The 23,761-nt window shown below is 36.0% G+C and overlaps 1 protein-coding gene across 1 annotated transcript in view; it reads left to right on the top strand.

The window, feature by feature from the left end:
* LOC108547977 (laminin subunit alpha-1) overlaps positions 1–23,761 on the top strand; it is a 107,986-nt gene that overhangs the window by 83,984 nt on the left and 241 nt on the right. The gene's annotated exons all lie outside the window — the stretch shown is intronic.

Raw genomic sequence — 23,761 nt, 5'->3', positions numbered from 1 at the left:
GTAATTTATTATCATATCTTGTAGTATTCTCACATGTAGTCTTCTAGATACTGTCAAAATTACTTTTATATGTAGTGTTCTGTATAGTTTCTATAGTGCTCTTATGTGTAATGCTCAGTATAGTGTCTATAGAGCTTTTAAATGCAGTCTTCTGTATAGTGTTTGCAGTATTCTCACATGTAGTCTTCTAAATATTGTCAAAGTTACTTTCATATGTAATGTTCTGTATAGTTCTTATAGTATTCTTACGTGCAGTGTTCTGAATGGTATTTATATTAGTTTTATGTAAGTACTCTGTACAGTTCTTATAATAGTCCTACATGAGTATTCTGTATAATTCTTATAGTACACTTACGTTTAGTATTCTGAATGGTATTTATGGTACTCTTACAAGTACTGTTTTGTATAGTTTTCATAGTACTTTCATATTCAGTGTAACGATAGGACATAAGTGTTTAAAAATGATAAAATAAAGGAATCTTTATCTTTTATTTAAAACCATCTTCTCTTCTCCCCTTACACGTAAAACGAATTGACCGTATGACACGTGTGTCGAGTGCATTACTATACATTTGCGCTTTATTTTTCGAATTAATCTATGCCGAGTTACACCATCGCTCCTCATCCATCCCGCGTGAGCAAAAGAGGGTCTTACACGCGTTTGGGACCCGCAGGGCGTCAATAGGTGACACCACTTGAGGAATTAGTTTATGACCACGCTTTATACCTCGCAGCAATAGTATCTCGCGCTATGTTGCATGCGAAGGTACAGCAACGATGCTGGTTATTAAGTACTTCGGAAGGTAATTGCGATTTTAGTTATTTTACAGCTTGAAATATTACGGCGCTAATCTCAGTGAAATGCTCGAAGAAGTAGCACAGGATCTACATACTTGTCTACGGATAATTCAAGTTAACGATCATCAGGGAAATCGTGGCAAAAACGAGTAGCCTGACAAATGGAGGTTGCCTGGATCACACTAAGATAAACAACTCATTGTTTTGCCCGCTATTGGTCAAAGCTGTTTCAAGTCCAGTTATATTAAAATTCATGAGCGAACGTCGCGGCTCGATTTTAGATCACGCGATATTAAAGTGGTTGAACGGAAGTTTAGATATAATGTTATTGTTACGATGTAAGATCATCGGCAATGATGACATCATACTCGCATGCTGTTTATTATCCAGGCCTGTTATTATCAGTCCCAGGGCTTATTATTCGTGATTCATGGATGATCGATAATTTATAGTCGCGGTGATAAATATCCTTATTATACTTCATTTACGTTTCCGTGTACTTAACCTTCATCGATACTTATCTCGTGTTTCCTTGATGCTCGCGAGGTATGTACTTCTAGGATGTATCCCGAGGAGCATAACTATAGCATAACTATAGCACCCACATTTTTAGCGTTTCAGACTTATGAGTGTGAATGAAAAATTATCAAACATGTGAGGTGACAGGGTATGGTAAATAATTATATTTTCAATGATATGGCGCTATAGTTATGCAACGATACAAAAATCAGTTTACACAAATATATAGAGTACATTGACAGAATGTCAAGAAATTAATAAGTGTTTCCAAGAATTCTGGGCCCCCAAATTTTGCAGCGTTCGCATGAAGTCTTCTATTAATTTTGCAAATTTATATTAGACGATTATAATATTAAAGGAGCTGTCATGTTGACAGAATTAAAAAAAATTGACGTGAATTTTCAAGAATTGCAAGCCTAAAAATTTGGTAGAATTGGCATGAAACTTTCTGCCAATTTGGCATATTTATGTTAGGCGAACATAGCATTAAAGGAGACATTGTGACACAAAATGTGACAAAAAAATGACATTGCTTTCAAGAATTCTCTGGACAATGCTTTTACAGCCTGACTATGAAATTTGCGGCCAATTTCGCGATTTTGTATCAGGAGAACATGACATGACAGGAGGTCGCTCGCCGAGTCAGTTCCGAGAAATGACGTCATTTCCAAGAATTGCGCGGACAAAAATTTCGCAGCCTGTACGGAATAGCTTTGGCCAATTTCACGATTTTGTATCAGGCGAACATAATATGACAGGAGATCGTTCGTCGAGACAGTTCCGAGAAATGACATCATTTCCAAGAATTTCGTGGACAATACTTTTGCAGCTTGTGCGAAAAAGGTTTTGCTCAATTTCACGATTTTGTATCAGGATAAAATGACATGACAGGAGGTCGCTCGCCGAGACAGTTCCGAGAAATGACGTCATTTCCAAGAATTCCGTGGTCAATATTTTTACTGACTCGATGGATAACACTTTTGCCGTCTAGTTGGACAATACTTTTGCCGCCTAGTTGGACAATACTTTTGCCGCCTCATTGGACAATACTTTTGCAGCCTCGCCGTAAAATTTTCGGCCGATTTCGCGATTTTGTATCAGGAGAACATGACATGACAGGAGGTCGCTCGCCGAGTCAGTTCCGAGAAATGACGTCATTTCCAAGAATTCCGTGGTCAATACCTTTGCCGCCCGTGAAAAATATTTTTGCCACTTCTTTGGACAATACTTTTGCAGTCATTTTCTGCGATCAGCACCATCTATGTTCCTAGACTGGAAGTTTGTGTTGCAGTCCAAAATCATAGGTGGCGCTAACGTAACAAACTTAGAACACAAGCTTCCAGTCTAATATCATAGATGGCGCTGACTGATGTCGGTAAAAGTTTATTAGATAAATTTTATACCTACCTTAGTTATACTTACCTTGCAATACTTACCTTTCTCCGTCTTAATTTTTATATTATTTCATCAGATATTGCTCATTCTTTATTTTCAAAGTTTAAAAAGAGCATTGAAAATTTACAAGAGACAGGAAATATCTTAAACTTGCAAGGAGAGTGCAAGTCTTTTGGGTCATGGATTTAGTTGAAGCATTGCAGGTTTGTAGATTTCGTCATACAGTTCAAGAAAATGCACCTTTATAAGGGCAATTAGTCAATAGATCTTGAGATATTTGTGATTAACGTTTTGTTATTACTTTAATTCCAAATTTAGTTCAAATAATTATCAAATGATGTTGTGGCCTAATAACGACATACAAAAATTACCTTGCTAGTGATCCGGGGTTCGATTCCGTTCCGTAAATAAATAGTTTTTTTCTTGAATCTACTTTTATTTTATATTAATTTATCGCCCATGAAAACAAATAATTTACAATAAATAAATATTTCTTTTATTGAACAATTTTATTTATAATTTATTTGAAGTTATATGTTTTCATGGGCGAAAAATTAATACAAAATACGAAATAGATGCAAAAGAATTATTAATTATAGACGGGATCGAACCCTGGTCCCATCGAAGTACAAACATTCTCATGTCACCGTTACGCCACAATCGCTCTTAGGAAATGTCGATAAATATTCGTAAGACATAGTTAGTTAAGAATAATTAAGCTTTAATCATAAATATCTCAAAAATTATTGAATAATTGCCCCTATAATGGAATATTTTCTTGAACTAGGTAACTAAATCTACAAACCTGGAAAGTTTCAACTAAATCAATGACCCAAAGTATTTGTACTCTCTTTGTTTGTGCGTAGCTCTTAGCTTGGTATCGTTTCCTAAAAATTTTTTTTGGAAAACGATACCAATTACCAGGTCTCACCACGAGGAGGTGGCTACGTATCGAGACCCGACATGCGCCCTATTGGCGCAGCCTACTGGTGCTATGCGTAACAAAGATAGCCTAATCTAACTTGAAGCGAAAGAAGTTAAAGTGAAAATCTATAGACACTTTATTATATTTCGTGTCTTACAAAAGGGACTTCGATTCGGTATACTACAACTCTACTGTCGCTACACTAAGATATCTTTATTCCTCATAAAAATAGGGAATAAAATATAAAACACGCGAGTAAGTTAAAAATCTCGATCGCGCCCGAACGAGTTCGCGATTATTCGAAAGACCGACTAGCCTACGAGACGTACTCTCGTTTACAAGACAACTTCGTGTCTCGGCACGCTCCCGATCGAACCTAGCTCACCCAGCCACCACAGACCCTGCCATGACTTACTCGTGAACGAGAGCGATCGACAAACCAGCGAAACACCCAAAATCAAGCCGAGGGTCCCTAGCGAGGCCCTGTAGCCGATCACGCAGGCCTTTGCCACATGGGGGAGAAATTAATCATCCCATGGGGTCTGACCGCAGGCCCATATGCAATGTCCGGCTACAGGACACATACCCCGGTCGTACACGCGCTGGTGCCCAGGACGACTAAGGCCGACAGACCCACGAATTGACCCAGGTGAGTGCCAGCCCGCTGACCACCCTAGAGCCGATACGTGACAAGGGTGGCAGTGGCGAGGGTGAGTGTCGAAACGATCGTTTGAATGACTTACGAAACATGGAGTTATCGAGCACACGAGAGTACGTCGCGTAGGCTAGTTGATACTTAAGAACGATCGCGATTATCGCGAGAACAATTATGTTCTATTTGGTAAACGAGGGGGAAAATATGAAATGTCTATATTCGCTCCAAGTTAGGTAGCTTACCTTTATACAGATAACGCTCACATGAGACTTAGTCTAGTGATCTATCTTATAACTGCTTATAACTACTTAGATCTAAACGCACGCATCCCGTGTCGTCCAACGATGTCTTCCGAATGAAATCTTGAAGAACTTGAGAACCTAAAACGAAAATATATAAACCTGAAAAGGAAATATATAAACGTGAAAAAAAATATATATATAAATCTGAAATAAAACGGATTAGTAAGGAGGAACGAAATAAAAGCGGAACGATCAACTCTACGATGAGACATTCGAATATTATACGAAATATTCGAATTTTCAATTAAAGACGGATAGGAATGAAAAATAAAATCTGGAAAAGAGAAATTATTAAAACCTGAAAAGAAACGGATTAGTAAGAGAAAACTACAAAAACAGTCAAAATGAAACGATGAACCCAATGATGTGGCATGTACAACCTAGCGATGAGACATACACAACCCAACGATGGGACACTCGAATATTATACGAAATATTCGAAATGTCAAATAAAAATAAACAGAAAGGAATGACTATCATCTGAAAAGAGAAAAAATAATTAGAAGCTGAAAAAGAAAAAATAATAAATAGATAAAAAGCTGAAATAAAGAAATAATTAATACCTGAAAACAAAATAAAAATTATTAGTAAATTGTTTAATGGGGTGGGGTGAGGGTGGAATGGCCAGCCCCAACCTCACGTCCAATCCCTACCCTTCGCGCACAACGAAAACTTATATGTTACACTACCAAAGCCCAACCGACAAATGATTTTGTATAAGTCCCGTCGCTCCTTATATAGCCTCCGATCGGCCGAGCCCCCCAACGCGAATGGAAATTTTCGAACTTCACCGATTCTACTAATTATTATTTTTCCGCTGTAATAGCTAATGATTTATTAATTTTTTCACTTTTATTATAAATATACGTTGCAAGCAATTTGTTATTAACAATCGATGTAACAATTTATAAACTTTTTGCAAATTGTAGATTCCTTTATGACTCAAGTATGTTATAAATTCAAGGGATAGCCAATAATTTATTTATTTTTTCATTTTTGTTATAAATTTACGTTGCGAACAATTTATTATTAACGATATTAATTTATTATTAATAATCAGTGCAATAACTTATTAACATTTTGCAAATTATAAATTCCTTTGTGACAATTGCGTTATAAATTCAAGTGATAGCCAATAACTTATTAATTTTTTTCTTTTTTATTATAAATGTATGTTGCAAACAATTTATTATTAACAATAGGTATATAATTTATAACCTTTTTTTAATTATATGTAGATTTTAGCACACGTACGTTATAAATTCAAGTAATTGGCAACAATTTGTTAACTTTTTAATATTTAATATTTATTTATATCGCGAATAATTTATTAATCAATTCATTATTAACGATAACTACAATAATTTATAAACTTTTTGAAAATTATTTGTACATTTGTATATAAGTTCTTTATAAGTTCAAGTAATAGTCAATAATTTATTAATTTTCTACTCTTATTATAAATTTTGTATTGCGAACAATTTGTTGCGGTCGAATTTGTTATTAATTTTCATTAAGTACACTAGGGGGTTTTCTTTTAAACTTTGATAAACTCAGGATACTCTCATCTAACTTATAAGACGACGATGTACCTTTTAATCTTTATACCTTTCCCATAATACTTCGTTTTATCAAAAAATCGTACGTTTTTAGAATGCCCGTCTGCCTACAGCAATTCTTGAACTCTCAGATGGTATATTCTCCTCCATTATTGTATTGAAGTCTGTGTGTTGTTCTACTTTGCTTCTGCTGCTGCAACATAATTTTACAATCTCTGTAATGCTTCAATATTTGATTCCATAAGATATATTATCACAAAATTAATAAAATTTAATGTTATCACATATGTCAGAATGTGTTATTTCTATGAACCTTTTTGCCCTTCTTCTTGTCTCTACAAATGCAGGCTTCAATTGTTTTGCTTCAACATATATCTTCCATTCACCAATTCTTGCCTCTAGTTCTCTTTTCGATAATATCGTTCCCAATGCTTTCTTCGACAACACTCACATGATTCCAACACTTAGGTGGCTCAATTTTCTGTGCCACTTTACCAGCTTCTTGTTCTTCTCTGCTAGTAATGCTCTAGCATATATCTTTTGTTTTGACTCTTCTACACTATTAAGTCCATTATTACATCTCTTCCTTACTAATAATTTTCCTTTATTCTCATAAAATATTACTTCATTTTCCTTGAACATCTCGCCATCATTCCCAGTTATCAGATCTACTGATAATAAATTCTGTCTGAAATGTAGAACATACAAATATTATTTCTTTGTGCTGATCCAATTTCCATCCTTGTTTCTTCCCATTCTTTAAAATATTCTACCTTACTAACAACATGACTCTTTGTTCCACAGTCCAAAATCCATTGTGCTATTCCATTGCTCTCTGTCAAGAAACATACTTTCAGCTTTTATCCTTATCTCTTTCTTTTCCTTTACGTTTTTAAAATAACAATCCCACTGATTTTTTCCAAATGATAGGACTACTCACATGTCCCAGATGGAGATTACATTTCTAATGCCTCTTCTTTTCATCCTGATACTGAAAAGTTTTTAGAATTTTGTCTCAATCTACCACAACTAAAGCATTTTATTTCTTTGTTACCTTTATTGTTGTTCCAATATGTATGTGCAAGATGTTTAGTTGAGTTACACTTGAAACATTCATGTCCCTGAGTTGTGAAGACTAGGTATTCATTTTGATCTGCTTCTACCCGCAAGTCCTTAACAATTAGACAAGCAGTGAAATGATCTATTGTCTATTCTTCTTACTGTGCTAACTCCTAGACACTTGCAAATACACGATACCTGCCCAGCAACATAGTCAAAATTTTAGTTCCAAGTATTGCTTCATCTATCTTACTTCCTAATGCATGCAATCTTAAAACTTACCCTTCAGATATACAAAATGGATCAAAATATCATGTTCACTTTCTTTAAGTGCCACTGCCCCATTAGTCTTGCTGCCTTTATAGTTTTCAAGTTCCTATAAATATGTCTATACATTTTTACCTGAATGCAACATTTACACTCTATATTCAATTTATCGTTACCTTTCATACCTATAACTAATTGTTCATTCCCCTTCCCTTCAATGATTTTCATATTTCCATGTCGATGCCATACATTCTTCTCTGTTGATACATATGCTGCCTCTTTTCTGTTTCTCGATTCTGCATAATGTGGGTTTCCTCTTCTCTCTGCTTTCATTAGAACTTCTCCCTTTTCTTTATATACCTCAGCTCCATCATTCTGAAACATAATGTGTTATCAATGATCAGTAACTTTGACCACTGATATTAATATTCATATAGATCACGAATACAACATACCTTTCAATCTCACTGTATGCTCCATATCTTGTTGTTATAAGAATCTATCACCTAAATTAACTTCATTCCTTCTGTCTGAATAAACCACCTCCTGTTTATGAATCTTTATTTGACCCTCAAGGATATCTATCTTGTATGACATATGGTTAACCGATTTGGAATCCAGTAGACATATACTTTACATATTTGTATTGCTGCTTGAACTTCTTCTTGCTATAAAGTATAATTCTTGGCATCTACGCTGATGATATTCCATGAGTCCAATATTTTTCTACTGTTGCACATGCCTCTTTACTTCAACAGAATATGGTCTCCTCACAACCGGGCTCTGCTATCACTAATGAAAGATCGAAAAGCAATGCCTTATATCTTACACCATGCGTTTACAGCTGAAGGTTATGATTATACAAATACTTACATTCCTTTTGTGATGCAGACACACTTGCATGGACACAACAATCCTTCCGGTATTTGTTTGCAATATTTTCTCATTTTTCATGCACTCTCCTGTTTATTTGGAGAAAAATTAATAAATCACTCAATTTCTGTGGTTAATTTATGAAATTTTATAATTACGTTGTAATCGCCTACCTTTGCATATTTGTCGTCTGCAAGGTAAAGAGATGAATGCCGATTGTCTAATTGAAACCGCTGTTCCGGCTAAATTTAATAAAGAATGTATAAAACTTTTTGATTTGATTTATTAAAATATATTAAAATATATTCGGGTCACATAACCAGAGTTAGTAAACTAACATCAGAGCCATCTATGTTCTCGTTACGGAACTCGAGCTTGGAGTCCAGAATCATAGATGGCTCTGATGTCAGTTTACTAACTCTGGTTATGTGCTCCGAATATATTTTAATAAATCAAATCGGCAGTGGAAAATTCACTAATTACTCGATATCTGTGATTAATTTATGAACTTTTATAATTGCATCGTAAAGGCAGAACCTTCAAGAACTTTCCAATAAATTTTTCGATATAAATTTGTCCCTGATTAATTAATTATTAATAATTATTCTACGAAATGTTTGAATTATTGTGGAAGATTGTCGAAGACGCCATTGGTTTTTCATTAATTACTATCCTCTACGCAATTAATTTATGAAACTTTATGCACTCGTTGGAAAGACAATGTCCTTGCGAATCTTCTCATATAACTTTTGATCACATTTTGCTTCTAGTTTCGTTTAGTATTAAATATTTCCATGGAAGATCGTGATGGTCGCCGTTACGAAATCAGAGACGCCATAAAACGAAAATTAATAACTAACAATTTAGAGCTAAATTCTTTACAAAAGTTATATAAGAATGTAGCCTGAAGTTCCAGCTTTGCAATGAAATTATAAAAGTTCACAAACTGTTTACGGGAATTGAGTAATTAATAATTTTTCACTGGCGGAGCCATTCTATCCTTTTCTATCCTCACTCTGTCCTTGTCTACCACGTGAACCGCAGGTCGACGACCTCCTTGCCTATCCTATATTCCTATCACTTTTGGAGCATTTGGAGCCAAATAATAGATGGCGCTGATCGAAACTGCCGAATGTAAAACCACGTGACCCGTTGGGCGGGAGAAACAAAACAATAAAAAGACATAAATAAGTATAACACATTTTCCTTCCCTTTTTTTACGCTCTTAATAGCCTATCGAACATGAAGTCGCAGATGAAGATGCGTGGTTTTGTTCTTGGTAAAAAGAAAATGAAACTGCGATGTTTATATGTTAAAGTACTTTTTATTCACTTTGAAAGTTTTACATATACGTGTTAATTGTTAACGACATAATAAACAATGACATATAGACATTAGAATCTGAGTAGATGTCCGTATCACGGACCGTACAAAAAAAGATTATTCCTAATACATATCACGTAATAATTATCATTACAATGACCATATAGATATGTACAATATTTATAAACATATGATAAATGATTCTATTTAAATACAAGAGCTGTCCTAATAATTCTTGATATCTCTTATGGTGCATCTTCTTAGCTTTCTCTTGTGCTGAACCTCATGAGGAGCTTTTATTCCCTATTCATTTTCCTTTATATCCTTATCATCTTTAACATTATCTATTCTATAATTTTGTACTCTTTTCGGTTCCTTTTCGGTATCTCTCAATGTATTTTTTATCATTTCCTTCATTGCGCTGAAAATATAAATATAAGAGACAGTCAATAAAAATTCCTACTTTCTATGACATAGTTATAATACAAATAGCAAACTAACTCTTTCTGTTTCTTTACAACTTGTAATTCTCCTTGAGTTTGTACTTCGTCGTCACTTTCCCAATCGCTACTGCGGTCTTCCTTCCATTTTTTATTTGCAAGTCCAGATGGTTCAACAGCTGGTTGTGAGCTTAATTTTGGATCAGATAAATGATCATGAGCTGATTTGCCCTTACCAGTAAACTTTTTATTTAATATCACAGATTCTTCTTCATCTTTCTTTGCTTCTCCACCAATGATAAAAGATTGAAATCTCTGCAACAAAATCTTTCATTGCAAAGAATAATACTGCTGCTGCTGTTTTAGTTTTTCTAAGCATGTTACATATGGTATATTCTATAACTTTACCAAAGATTGCATGTTTATTCTGCAAATCTGGTGTTAAACTAAGAGTAAAGAGGAATTGGGAACCATTCTCATTTTTTCCAGCATTAGCCATAGCAATTAAATCTTGTCGACAAAAGCGTAATCTTGAATAAAATTCGTCCTAAAACACATATAGATTATAATTATTTTTGAATAAAAGAGGAATTCATTTCATTTTTAAATATAGTCTCACTTTAAATGGTTCTCCATATATTTTACCACCTTCTCCTGTACCTGTCGAATCACCACCTTGTGTTATGAATCCTTTGATAATTCTATGAAAGATAGAGTCACCCTAATAATCTTCCATGCATAATTGTATGAAATGTCTACATGCTTTTGGAGTTTCTTTTGCCCATAATTCTAACTCAACATCACCAACAGTTGTTTTCATTACAACCTAGTTATAACAAATATATTAGTTTGATTAATGTAAAATACTTTTAAAATAAAATTTATTAAAATTTATTATTTATTATTGTAATTCAAATTAGAAATTATTTAATATATTAATATAGAAATTTGGAAAGTAAATATTGTATATCGCTTAAATTTTTAAAAACAGATATACAATCCATTGAAATGATACTTATTACTTTATCCTTAGTGGCTGGCTCTTGCATATGAATATTACTCATGTTTGTAAGTCTCCTATAATAGAAAAAATCTTTCATGAATAACATTTCATATTAAATCTTTAGTCATTTATAAATCAGTCAACCAAATGGCTCTTTCCTCGAATAATTATCAACAGGTAAGACGTACCGTTTACATCCTTTTGACATTGGCTTTATTGGCCCAATGAATTCCATGATATACCACAGCACCATTATATTGCTGCTTTTATAGTTTCCAACTTTCTAGATATTTCCACACATTTTTGCCTTAATGTAACAGTTACACTCTATATTCCGTTTAACTTTACCTTTTATAACTATTACCACTTGTTCATTCTCCAGTTCTTCAATGATCCTCATATTTCCATGTCGATGCCATACATTCTTCTCTGTTGATACATATGCTGCCTCTTTTCTGTTTCTCGATTCTGCATAATATGCGTTTCCTCTTTTCACTGTTTCAATTTGTACTTCTACCTCTTCTTTATATACCTCAGCTGCATCATTCTGAAACTTAACACATTAGCGATGATCATTGACTTTGACCACTGATATTAATATTCATTTAGATCAGGAATACAACATACCTTTCAATCTCACTGTATGCTCCATATTTTGTTGTTATAAGAATCCATCACCTAAATTAATTTCATTCCTTCCGTCTGAATAAACCGCCTCCTGTTTATGAATAATGGCTTGACCATCGAGGATTTCTATGTTGCACGTCATATGGTTAACCAACCTAGAAACCAATACACATCATACCATACAAATTCGTTTTACAGCTTTAATTCTTTTTCACAATAAAATATAATTCTTGACACCTCCGCTGGTGATATTCCATAAGTCCACTATATTTCTACAGTTGCTCGTGCCAGTTTATTTCACTAGAATATTGTCTACAACCAACTCAATAATGTTATACACAAAAAACATAATCCAAAAGACTAATTTTGCAAATAGAAGCCAAGAAAGTCTATCACGCAGCACGATTTCACACCCACAGACACATTCGGCACTATTATTCGAAAACGCACGCTCGAAATCCCCAAAAAATAATCAATCCCGTTAAAGAAAAATTCCCTATACACGGATATATAGAACAAACCTAATCAAAAAGCCTAATTTCGCAAATAGAAGCCAAGAAAGTCTATTACGCAGCACGATTTCACACCCACTGACACATTCGGCACTATTATTCGAAAACGCGCGACAAGGGTGGCAGTGGCGAGGGTGAGTGTCGGAACGATCGTTTGGATGACTTATGAAACATGGAGTTATCGAGCACACGAGTGCATGTCGCGTAGATCAGTCGGTACTTAAGAACAATCGCGAATATTACGAGAACAATTATGTTCTATTTGGTAAACGAGGGAGGTAGAGGAAGATAGAGAATTTATAAATTTCGCTCCAAGTTAGGTAGCGTACCTTTGTATAGATAACACGCACATGGAACTTAGTCTAAGCTCCTATCTTATGGCTACTTAGGTCTACTTACATCTAAACGCACGCATCCCGTGTTGTTCATTGATATGTCGCAAATGAAGCCTTGAGAAAACTTGAGAATCTTGTGAAACCTAAAAGCTAAAACAGAATATATTATTGTTAATATAAATTTGAAAGAAAACGGATTAGTACGAGGAAAGAAAACGAACGAATAAAAACCATGAAGGTTAAACAACCCACCGATGAGACAAAAAGAAACCAACGACGAAAGATTCCAATATTAAAAGAAATATTCGAATTCTCAAGTAAAGATAAATAGGAACGGAAATATAAAATCTGTAAAGGGAAAAATAATTAAACCCTGAAAAGAAAAGCAATTAAAATCTGAAAAAATAAATAAACTATTAAGAACCCAACGATGAGATATGATCAACCCACCGATGAGATATGAACAACCCAACGATGAGACATAAACAAGCTAACGAAGAAACATTCGAATATTATATGAAATATTCGAATGTTCAAATAAAAATAAATATAAACGAGAAAATGAGATCTGAAAAAAAAAATAATTAAAACCTGAAAAAATAAAAAATAATTAAGACCTGAAAGGCAAGAATAATTAATATCTGAAAACAAGAAGAAAATTATTAGTAAATTGGGGTGGGGTGAGGGTGGGGGTCAACCCCAACCTCACTTCGAATCCCCACCCCTCGCGTACAACGAAAATTTAGATGTGACACTTCCGAAGTCGAAGCGACAAATGAGTTGTAATATGTCGCGTCGCCCTTTATATAGCCTTCGATCGGCCGAGCCCCCCACTCCAACGGAAATTTTCGAACTTCGCCGATTTTATTATTATTTTTCCGCTGTTATAACTAATAACTTATTAATTTTTTCATTTTTATTATAAATATACGTTGCAAGCAATTTGTTATTAACAATATTAATTTGTTATTAACAAACGGTGTAGCAATTTATAAACTTTTTTCAAATTATGAGTACATTTTAACAGAAGTGCGTTATAAGTTCAAGTTGTAGCCAATAATTTGTTAATTTTTTTTCATTTTTATTATCAATTTGCATTGTGAACAATTTGTTATTAACGATAAATATACTAATTTATAAGCTTTTTACAAATTATAACTATGTTCATACTTTTAGAATACAAATTTCTTGGATGTATTTTATTAAGTATTTTTATTACTTTTTGAACATAAGAATATATATATGATAAAAAAGGTGGGTCATTTAGTGGTCATTTAGTTATACCATCAACCTGTCTTCTCTTCATGTTGATTTCTTTTATTTCCGATAAAAACAAGCTGAAAGGAATAAATTCGGAAAATGAAATCGGTAACATCATTTACCTATAGCAGCTATAGATACTACCTATCTTCGAATTTGAACATTTTCCAAAATCGCACATTTCATAAAATAAAATACTACTTCAATATATAATTTTCCTTAAGTATACCGTAATATAAGTCGCCAATATTTTTATAATTTAACGATTAAATGTTCAGAATAGGAGGGATACAAATAATTTATTAAATCCAAAATGTGAAGTTAATCTCTAGAACAAAATATGAAATTCGTCCGAAATATGAAATATCCATATTTCAACCGAGTTTGATCTTCCACAGATTAATTACGCAAATGCCAGACGGTGTTACGAAATATTATAAACTGGACCAACAACTGGAGCAATTCCATTCGCTAGTCTCCACCACCAGCGAATATTCTTCCTCTCGAAAACCGCTCGTCGATTCTGCTCGAAATCGCGTGTGACTTCGCAGCTCGCTTCCGGCAGCGAGCGCGCTGCACGAAAAATATGCCTGTTAATTGACCCCGTGGCCAACGACAACCAGAGGAACGGGTCGTTAAATCAGTGTAACGTTCTTCGATGCCAGTGTGCCGCAACCCTGTCGTTATTACGATCCGATACCTGTCATTATCGTAACGCTAGCACTGGTAACGAGTTATCCAAAAAAAAAGAAGAAAGGGACAGAGGGACGGTGGCAGTAAGGGTATCAAATGTTGAACCATCACGCCTGTGACAATACGCATTCTTTAAAGGGAAAACGGGAAATTTATGTTTTTTAACCTCTTCAGGGACGAATTTTTTTAAGTTAACGTTACAATGATTTCAAAGTAGTGATTATCAAGCAGAATAAACCCCTATTAGCTGTGATATTCGACGAGGTTTTGCTTTCTTATTGTTGAGGGATTCTGTGGTGAATAGTTCTCCAACTAATTCTAATTTTCATTTCACTTATACTAATTTTAAGAAAATTAAACGTACACCTATGTGCCAGTATCCCTGAACAGGTTAATGGAGTCGGGTTGATGGCATTGGCTAAAGAATTTCTTAAAAATTTCCTCAATCATCTTAATATTCTTATTATTTAATTAATATTCCTTTTTAATTCGTGATATTTTCATTCCTTTTCACCTTCCAAGTTTCCCACAGAATCACGTAAACTGCCATCTAATTATGGCCATTTCTGAAAACGAGATTCGTAGATCTATGTGTTCTTTGTCAATAAAAATCATCTTTATCTTATTGTTACACATCTAAAAATATTCTCCTTAAGTTTAAACTTAATACTCTTAGAATTAGAACAACTGAAGAACCTATTTACTCAAATATGCTTGACTCCTGTTCGAATTAAAACTCTTGTCTTGACCACCATTTTTCGATTCCCCATTTTGTCTCGCAAACCCTTCTCTCAAAATTGTCCTGAATTCACAAATTCTTCCTCAAAATCGAAAGAATCACTCGGTAAATCGTCTTTAATAAATTACTCCACGTCCAAGAATATTCTCCCAAAATTTGGACTTAACACTAAACCTCCCACGGTCTAATGACCAATGATTGAAGACGAAGTAAAGTTGTGAAAAAATGGAATAACAAAAGACATTGTAAAATTAATAAAATATATGTGAAGAGGGACTGCAAAGACAAATGATTATGTCAATAACATCCGAATACGGAATTTTTAATGATAATTTTAGAAATGATCATGCAAACCATGGTTTAGTTTTAATATTCCGTACATCCAGACAAATTCAGAACTTTCGTTCAGCCATATTGAACTCGGTGTTCATCGGAACTAAAACTTCCGACGAGCCCAACTCCGTCCGCCATTTTGGCTCATGAACTTTTCCCTCACGAACGTCCTCAATCCACGAATTCCTTCTCAAGACCCACAAGAGCCTATTCCAAAGCACGTAGTCATTCGTACAACTTCATCTTATCAATTCGCAGAGTATACATCTCGTTCCTGAAGCAGTACCACTCATAAAATAATCGCGTCGTTCCACGTCCGATTTATGTAAATACGGCCCATGTTGTGCATACATTAGTCTTCGGGACAACATCGTAACGGATGATTTTCACGGGACAATCACGATTACGAAAGTAGAAATCTTAGGAGGCACGCTGCATCGCCTCGGGGACATTCCTCGCGACATTTTTCCGCTTAACGACGCGCCGTAAAATCAAGCGGGTTCGAGTGGGCCCGTGTCCACGTTTTACAGATCGTGCATTTTTGCGGGAAACAGGGAAAGACGCATTCCACGAGATCCGATCGATCCGCGGACTTAGAAAGTTGCGCGACGCCATAACGGCACCCTAAATCAATCCATGGAGAGGTCGCGCCACTTCCGGGAAGTCGGCGATGAGATCGGGGAATGATGCAAATGGCCGCCGATCCGAGATAATGCACACGACTTTTATATTGTTACGAATAACTATTGTTATATAGTTACGAACTATATTGCAGTAGTTATTACAATGAGAACGAAATATATAAAGTGTCAATCATATCAATGAAACATACAAATATACTCATACAGATATAAAAGAATGTGCGTGTCCTTATGAGTTATTAACGAGTGAAACAATAGTGCTCTCCGAACTATACTGCGTTTAAGGTTGAGCCTTTTCAGAAAACAGAGGGTCCTTGTAAATTAAAACGCGAAACACATCTTGATGGTTGAACAATAGAGAAAGGCCCCGGAGACCCAAAAATCACTATAGGCCTGTAACATACCTGACACCATCGTTGTAACGTCGTTGTAACGGTGTAATACAACAATGACAATTTACGATATAATGACTATATAATTATACTATTATATATAATATAATTATACGGTATAATTCTACTAAGATTCAGGCGAAAGAACAATCACAGCTGATTGTCATAAAAAGGGGCGACATACCCTGATGTTCAGTTAATTCTAATACACTTTTGCAGTGAGAAATTTGTTTAAAAGTTTGGTTTCGAAAAAAAAAGAAAATTGGAAATATCTCGATTACTAATTTTTTAATATCCATTAATGCAAACAATTATAATAATAAATTGTAGATAATTATCTCCTTAGTGGCGCCAATAGTATACCAAGAATTAATTATTGTACATATTTAAATTCATTTCTTTTTTTTTTATTGTATATATTTCGTTTCCATACCATTTGATGAAGTCATTTCTATATTTGTATTTCAATTATTCTTCAGGTACTATGTGCTAATATAATCACTCTTGACCATGTTATACGAATTACATAAGGGTTGATCGAACGAATGATAAAGTTTACGGTGGATTGTTTAAAAACTTTTATCAAGCTGCGGGGTATTGTAATTGCTATGTGCACTTTCTCTAAAGCAATAAAGTGGACATTACATGCAACGCAAGAGTGACTATAAATTAGGCATAAAATTGAGTAGAATGTATGGTTGTCGTTTCGTGTTACACGTGTTTCTTGCTGAAATAATGCCCGTCTATCCGGGTAATTGAATACTGTTCGCTATAGTAAATGGGTAATAACATATTGTCTCTTAGTAAGTTCAATAAATTTTGACAAAAACCACGCGTTTTTATAAATACGTATTATTATTGTTGCAAAAATAATTCAGGTACTTGTTTTATTGATTAACCTGAAGAATATTGAATATATGCATTCACGTGTACATATAGATCATTGAATTTAATGTCCAATTAGGATCAATGTGACTCTCGATCTAGCATTTCGTTATTTGAACGAAACGTTTCATCGAATAAACTCTATATGTAAATTCAAATACGTAACAATCAATATACAGTATCATATACCTCGTAATCCAACCAATAACTCATAATATTCACAAAACATCTGTAATCTTCACACTAGAATTGCAGATCATCAGTAATGTACAATATCTAAATATGTAATTTAAATATACCTATATCTACTTACCTATAGTACTTATCTACAGTAGAAATAGCACCTATGTGGTATATATCACACAATAATTAATATGGCTTATCTTATATTAATAATGATCAACGTTAATTTTTCCTCCAGCAAGCTATAGCATTTTTTGAAAAATAAAATACTGAAAGAAAATAACTTAATTTAGGGTGAATTCATTGAAGGAAACTTTTACCCCCAATTTTTCACATTTAAATTGTAATGCAAGAAATTAAAACCTCTAGCTAAGTAAATAAATCTAAAAGAAAAAGTAAGTAAGAAAATAATAAAATAATTTAATTAACACTAAACCTACTACGGTTAAATAACTGGTGAATGAAAAAGAATTAGAATTTATAAACAAATAGAGTGACCAAGACAAGTGGCTAAAACTATAACAATGAATGCGGAATTTTAAATGACAGGCCTGGCAGGCCTTGATAGGTTTAGTGTTAATAAATAGTAAATAATAAAATAATTTCGGCTTAATTGTCTTCCCTACTGTCCACATTTCCCTGAAAGCCTTCATCGTCGTCAGTGCAGTTGACTGTGAAAAGGGTGAATCCAGCACCCAATCGACCTCTCGATCCCTCATCCCCGTCATCTAAAAATAAAACGGCCCGACGCAGCGAGACGCGTCTGGTTGGATGGACGCGTTCCATTCGGCTGCGTCGCGGCTCGTAGTAATACGCGAATATGCGGTTTACGTTCCGCAGCCGAGAAACAGGAGCGTAACGCGCTAACGAATTTTTGCGGCTGCGCACGGCGACAGGGGAAATTAATACAGCGAAACGCCGCCAGGGGGATGGCGGCGACGGAGCGTTACGAAAAACGACCGCAGCGTTGCGGTAGGCTGGCCCGAGATCAGTGTCAGCTGATGAGGAGGCGTAGGAACGACCTTGGTATCGGATTTCTCATCTATATCGTATCGAAATTTGCATTTCATTCGCGCCGCTCGGCCTCTACGTCAGCCAGATAGCGGATCTTTCCGCGCCGGAAATTTACATTTGATTTGGTCCAGTGCGCGTGCGCGTGGAACGATTCGTCGACGCGGGGCAGGCATCTCCGCGCAGCTTATCTCGACGTCTCCATCTAATTACGATGTAATACCCTCGAAAACAAATATCGTCATCGATACCGTCAGTCGATACGCCCGCCATTGCGCCGAGGAAATGCAAACAAAAGATCCAACCTTCAGATAAGGACACCATAGATCACGCTGGGCTGTAAGGGTCGCTGCTTGCTCTTGTTTACGAGCCACGTTTCCTCGACGTAATCTTCATCTTCGGCGACCTGTGGATGATACACTGGATTAGCCTTCAAACGCCATTTCATTTATGCTTGCAGGGATTTGGATAGTTGCTTGTTTCTATAGCTGGAGGGTGAGTTGGATCGTGGATGGAAGGATCTACTTTGGCGAGTTTGAGGTTGTTTCGCTTCTGGAGATTGATTTTAGACAATGTGCTTTAGACGATGATATCGGATTGGATATAGGGTTCTTTTTCTAAGTATTGTAGATGATTTTTGGTTCGTCGTGTGATCAGATATTGACTGTTCTAGGGTGTACGACACAAAGTCCCTAAGGATGGTTCAGAAAAAGTTCCCCTTAACAACTAACCAGTCTCTAATCCCATATAGTAACTGATAGCACTAAGTATAACTCGATATAAAATCCATTTGTTAGAATTCTACATACAGGGTGATCCAAAAACTCTGTCCACCTTGATCATCACCGTTATTTGTTACAAACGAGACAATATATACGCCTAATCGCTCAATGGAATCCTCCTATTGTTTATATTTAACAAAAACATCATCAAAAATAATAAATAAAAGTCAAAAGGATCCAAGGAATCTACAAACCCACTTCAAAGCCCACGAAATAGTAAATTTTGAAAATTCACGGACTTCAATCGCGATGATCGGCCTAGCAACAGCAAGGCGAACAAGCAACAAACGCACAATACACGCGATCGGAGATCTCGAATGGGATGTTGGCCGTGCGAGCAAGTGCAAACGTAAACCGGACGAATAAACACGAAAGAGCTCGCGTGCAAAAAGGAAATGCAAGGAAGCAGAGAGGAAAAGAGGAAAAGGAAGGATCACCGATGAGAAAATAAAAAAAGAGGGAAGAAAAAGAGGGAAAAGGAGGAAAAAGGAGGAGAGGAAGAAAATAGCCACGAGACAAAAACGACAAGGACTCGTTTCAGAGCCTGGAGGCAAGATCCGGCCAAGAGAGTTTTCCGTCTGGCGCTGAGGACGATCTAGGAATGCGGAGCGAGAGCACTATTAAGCACGTAGAAGGCAGCTGGGCCCGTAGATAGATCCTCTCCACGGCAATCACCTGCTGGGTGGTCCGACGGATCGCCACGGGCCATCTCTCGTGTAACTCCCTCGTATGTTCGTATTAAGTCATTTTCCCGCATGGTCGTCTGGTCGTGGCGGTGCCCCGCTCCGTCAATAAGTCCCCGGAAGGTGGATCTGCTGGAACGAGATCGAATTCTTCGCGGAGAGAAACCGATCTGTCGTCGCGTGCGCTCGCTCGCTGCCAGTCCCGTCTTCCCTATGCAAACTCGCGTTCCTGGCTGACGTGCGTGATCGTGTGGGTACCTTGTGTGGGAGAGGAACACGAGAGGATTGCAGCTGTCAGACGTGCAATGGGAAGTGTCGCGCGAAAGGTATTTGCGTTTGTGTTGTCACATGTTTGTGCAGTGGACTTTTTAGAAAAAATCGGAAAAATCTTTGGAAAAATAATAATATTCGACATTTGTTATTCGAATTAACATAATTTTTCGATTCATGTAATTTTCTTTTTGAGAGTGAGAAAGATAATTGAATTATATTTTTATTCGTGCGAGTATCATTGTTAATTTCAAGAATAATATCATAGATTTCTTGCTCCTACTTGTGTGAATTTTTTAAAATGTTAAATTACGTTGGATGACAATTTTCTTTCGTTTTAATCAACCTGAATACCTCTCCTTGCGAATGCAAATAATATCAGTATCATTCACTTTGCTATAATGAAATTTTTAAGAAGCGAATTATTTTCCGTATAATAAATATTCTACATTTTAAAAGAACAATATGCCTCAACGTAAAATACCGATATAATCTACTATAACGTCCCAATTTAAATTGCAAATTGAACCAAAGTCCTCCGCTATTATAAATCGATGATAATTAAATCAGTGATGACGAAGATAATTATTCAAACAAGAATATCCCGGATAAATTCTCCGGGCAGACAAATATAACACGATTGAAATATCCTGTCAAGAATTCCATCGAATAGTAATCTGAATAGATACCAGACTCTAATCCGGGCTCTAATCCGGGCTCTAATCCTCCAAAATACGATCCTAGAGCCACGGGAACCCGTTCTAATGAAGCCGTAAAGATCCCACGCGACAATGTCCCAAAGCTAACCGCCATATTTCAATCGCGACTTATCGATGTCGTTAAGTTACAAAATTACAAAATTCCCGGCAATCCATCGGCATGGTTGGCCCGCATAGCACGGCCAAAATCGCCTATGGTGAGGTTCGCTTACTGGGAGTGCCAGACGTTTCGTAATGGGGCGAAATTCGTGCTTTTAGTGGCGGATAATGAAAAAGCAGGGCGCACGTAATGCGGTCGAACGCGGCGAAGAATCGATCCCTAGGGATCGACGACGGCTCGTTAACGAAAGGGAAGATCGACGTAGTGTTTAGAGAAACCGGACCTCGCTGTCGGTATCGATCCTCGATCGCTTCATCGCCACGAGCTCGGTCCAAACGGAGGCTCGGATCGTGGTCTAATCTTACAGGATGCTGCCAGCTATTTCGATACGGTCATTACTGATTCATCGGCGGCCAAATCGGCGAATTTTTTGGGAAGCGAGGTCGAGGTCAGGTTTCAAACCTTTGCACTTGCGAGGCGACCCACAGTCACCATTAATCAGATTCTAGAAATCGATGTTAATTGATATATCAAATTTCAAATTACCCAACAATGGAATGTCGAAGTGAAATAATTTTACGTCTCAACTTGCATACGATTTCTTATTTACATTCGTTTTAAAAATATCGTCGACTTTATGGCAGAAAGTTCGATTTACTATTTTTCTGCGACGAAAAAATCGCCAAGTGCAAAGAGTTAACCCCTTTGAGATGACAAATTTTCTGTTATAAAGCTGATGATATTTTTTGAGTAGTAAATACGAAATCGTATAATAATTGACAAGTAGAATTATTTAATTTCGAGCTTCGAAATTTCATATAATCAAATGGCGACAGAAGGGCGCCTCTCGAGTGCAAAGGGTTAATAGAGCTGGTTAGAGTCTAGCTCTTGTTTTGGGTGTGAAAGATATTTATTGCAGACTTTGATAAGAAAATCATCGTGGTTTCGTTCATTATGTATATTTATTATCAATTGATTTACTTAAGTGTTTTAAATAGCGTGAATTTTATAAGTTGCTTTTTGTGTTTCCCTATGTACCTTCATTTCTTTTACAACCATACTGAACAAGTTTCTATCATTCGTTTATGTACCTACGTTTCGTTCACTATCAGTCACATCAAACTTTCAAATCTAAATTAACATCTCTATGATCAAACCAAAGTGTTCATTCTCAAACCTAAACCAATATCTTCGCAAGCAAACCTGTTTAAAGCACTCATTTATACATCTATTCTTCGTTCACAACTAATACATAATCCAAGCAAACCAATCACTCCCAACTTTCAAACCTGAACCAACATTTTCATATCCAAACCAAACCTGTTTGATGCATTCATCTATACACGTACTCATCGTTTATAACCGATCTATACTTCAACTAAACCAATCACATCCAGTTTGTAAACCTTAAATTACTATCCCTATAATTAAACCAAATGAGTTTTAATTATTCATCTATACATTCAAGTTTCATCTACAATCTTATCCAACTTCCAAACTTAACTCAATATTCCTATAATTAAATCAAGCAAGCTATAATTATTCTTCTATACATCCAAGCTTTACCTACAACCAAAGCAATGGCATCCAACTTTCAAATCCAAAGCAACATCCTCATACCAAACCAAACCTGCTTCACTCACTTATCCACACATCCACTGTTCATTCACAATCAACTCACTATAAAATTTAATCATACCTAATTCTCCAATTTCGTCCAACGTTTTTACGACCAAACCAAACCAAACCAAATGAAATCAAACTAAATTAATTATATCCAACTATATCCAACTTAATCATTTCTCGACTATATAGAAGACCTCTACACACCTATACTCCATCCACACGCGACCAATCCAACGGAGCAAAACGCACCACCCCATTCCAGAAAGCTCTCGCATTAGTCATGCAGACATTCTCACAAATGCGAGAGATAACGTTCGATTGGAAAAGACACCCGATCGCGGATGCAAGCGCAGCTGTTAATAACGTCATGCTACGAGCAGGCGTAATTACTCGCATTATCGGCGCGGCGCATTGGGAATGCGGGTACACGTGGGCGCGATAGAGACGAAGAGGAGAGGAGAGGAGAGACGCGTACGTTGGTCTGACGTATTTATCAATAAGCTTATTAATGACGCCAGCGGCACGGCCGGGGTTCCCGATTGGACGCGAGGCTATATAATTACTCGAATGAACTCTAATTACGCGAACGAACGCTAATTTCTCAGTGCCTCTCGAGCCGGTGTCGCGAGGTGTGGGCACCATCTTCGGCGATCTTTAATTGAGACGCGCTTCCCCCTTCCAATCACTGTAGAACTAATTCGAAATTGAGGAATTAATAGCCTTTTTCTCTCGTTTTCTGTCGTTACTTCGGATATCTCTGTTATGCGAAAGATGAGAGGATATGGTGAGGTTCAAGGTTCTCCGGATGAGTGAAATTATTAGATCTTGTGAGAATAAAAGGTCTTCTAAAAG

The sequence above is a fragment of the Eufriesea mexicana genome, unplaced genomic scaffold (genome assembly GCF_001483705.2).
Source record: "Eufriesea mexicana isolate 0111107269 unplaced genomic scaffold, ASM148370v2 scaffold1344, whole genome shotgun sequence".
NCBI lineage: Eukaryota > Metazoa > Arthropoda > Insecta > Hymenoptera > Apidae > Eufriesea > Eufriesea mexicana.
Note: the sequence above shows the minus strand (reverse complement) of the source record. Positions and strands in the feature narration are given on the sequence as shown.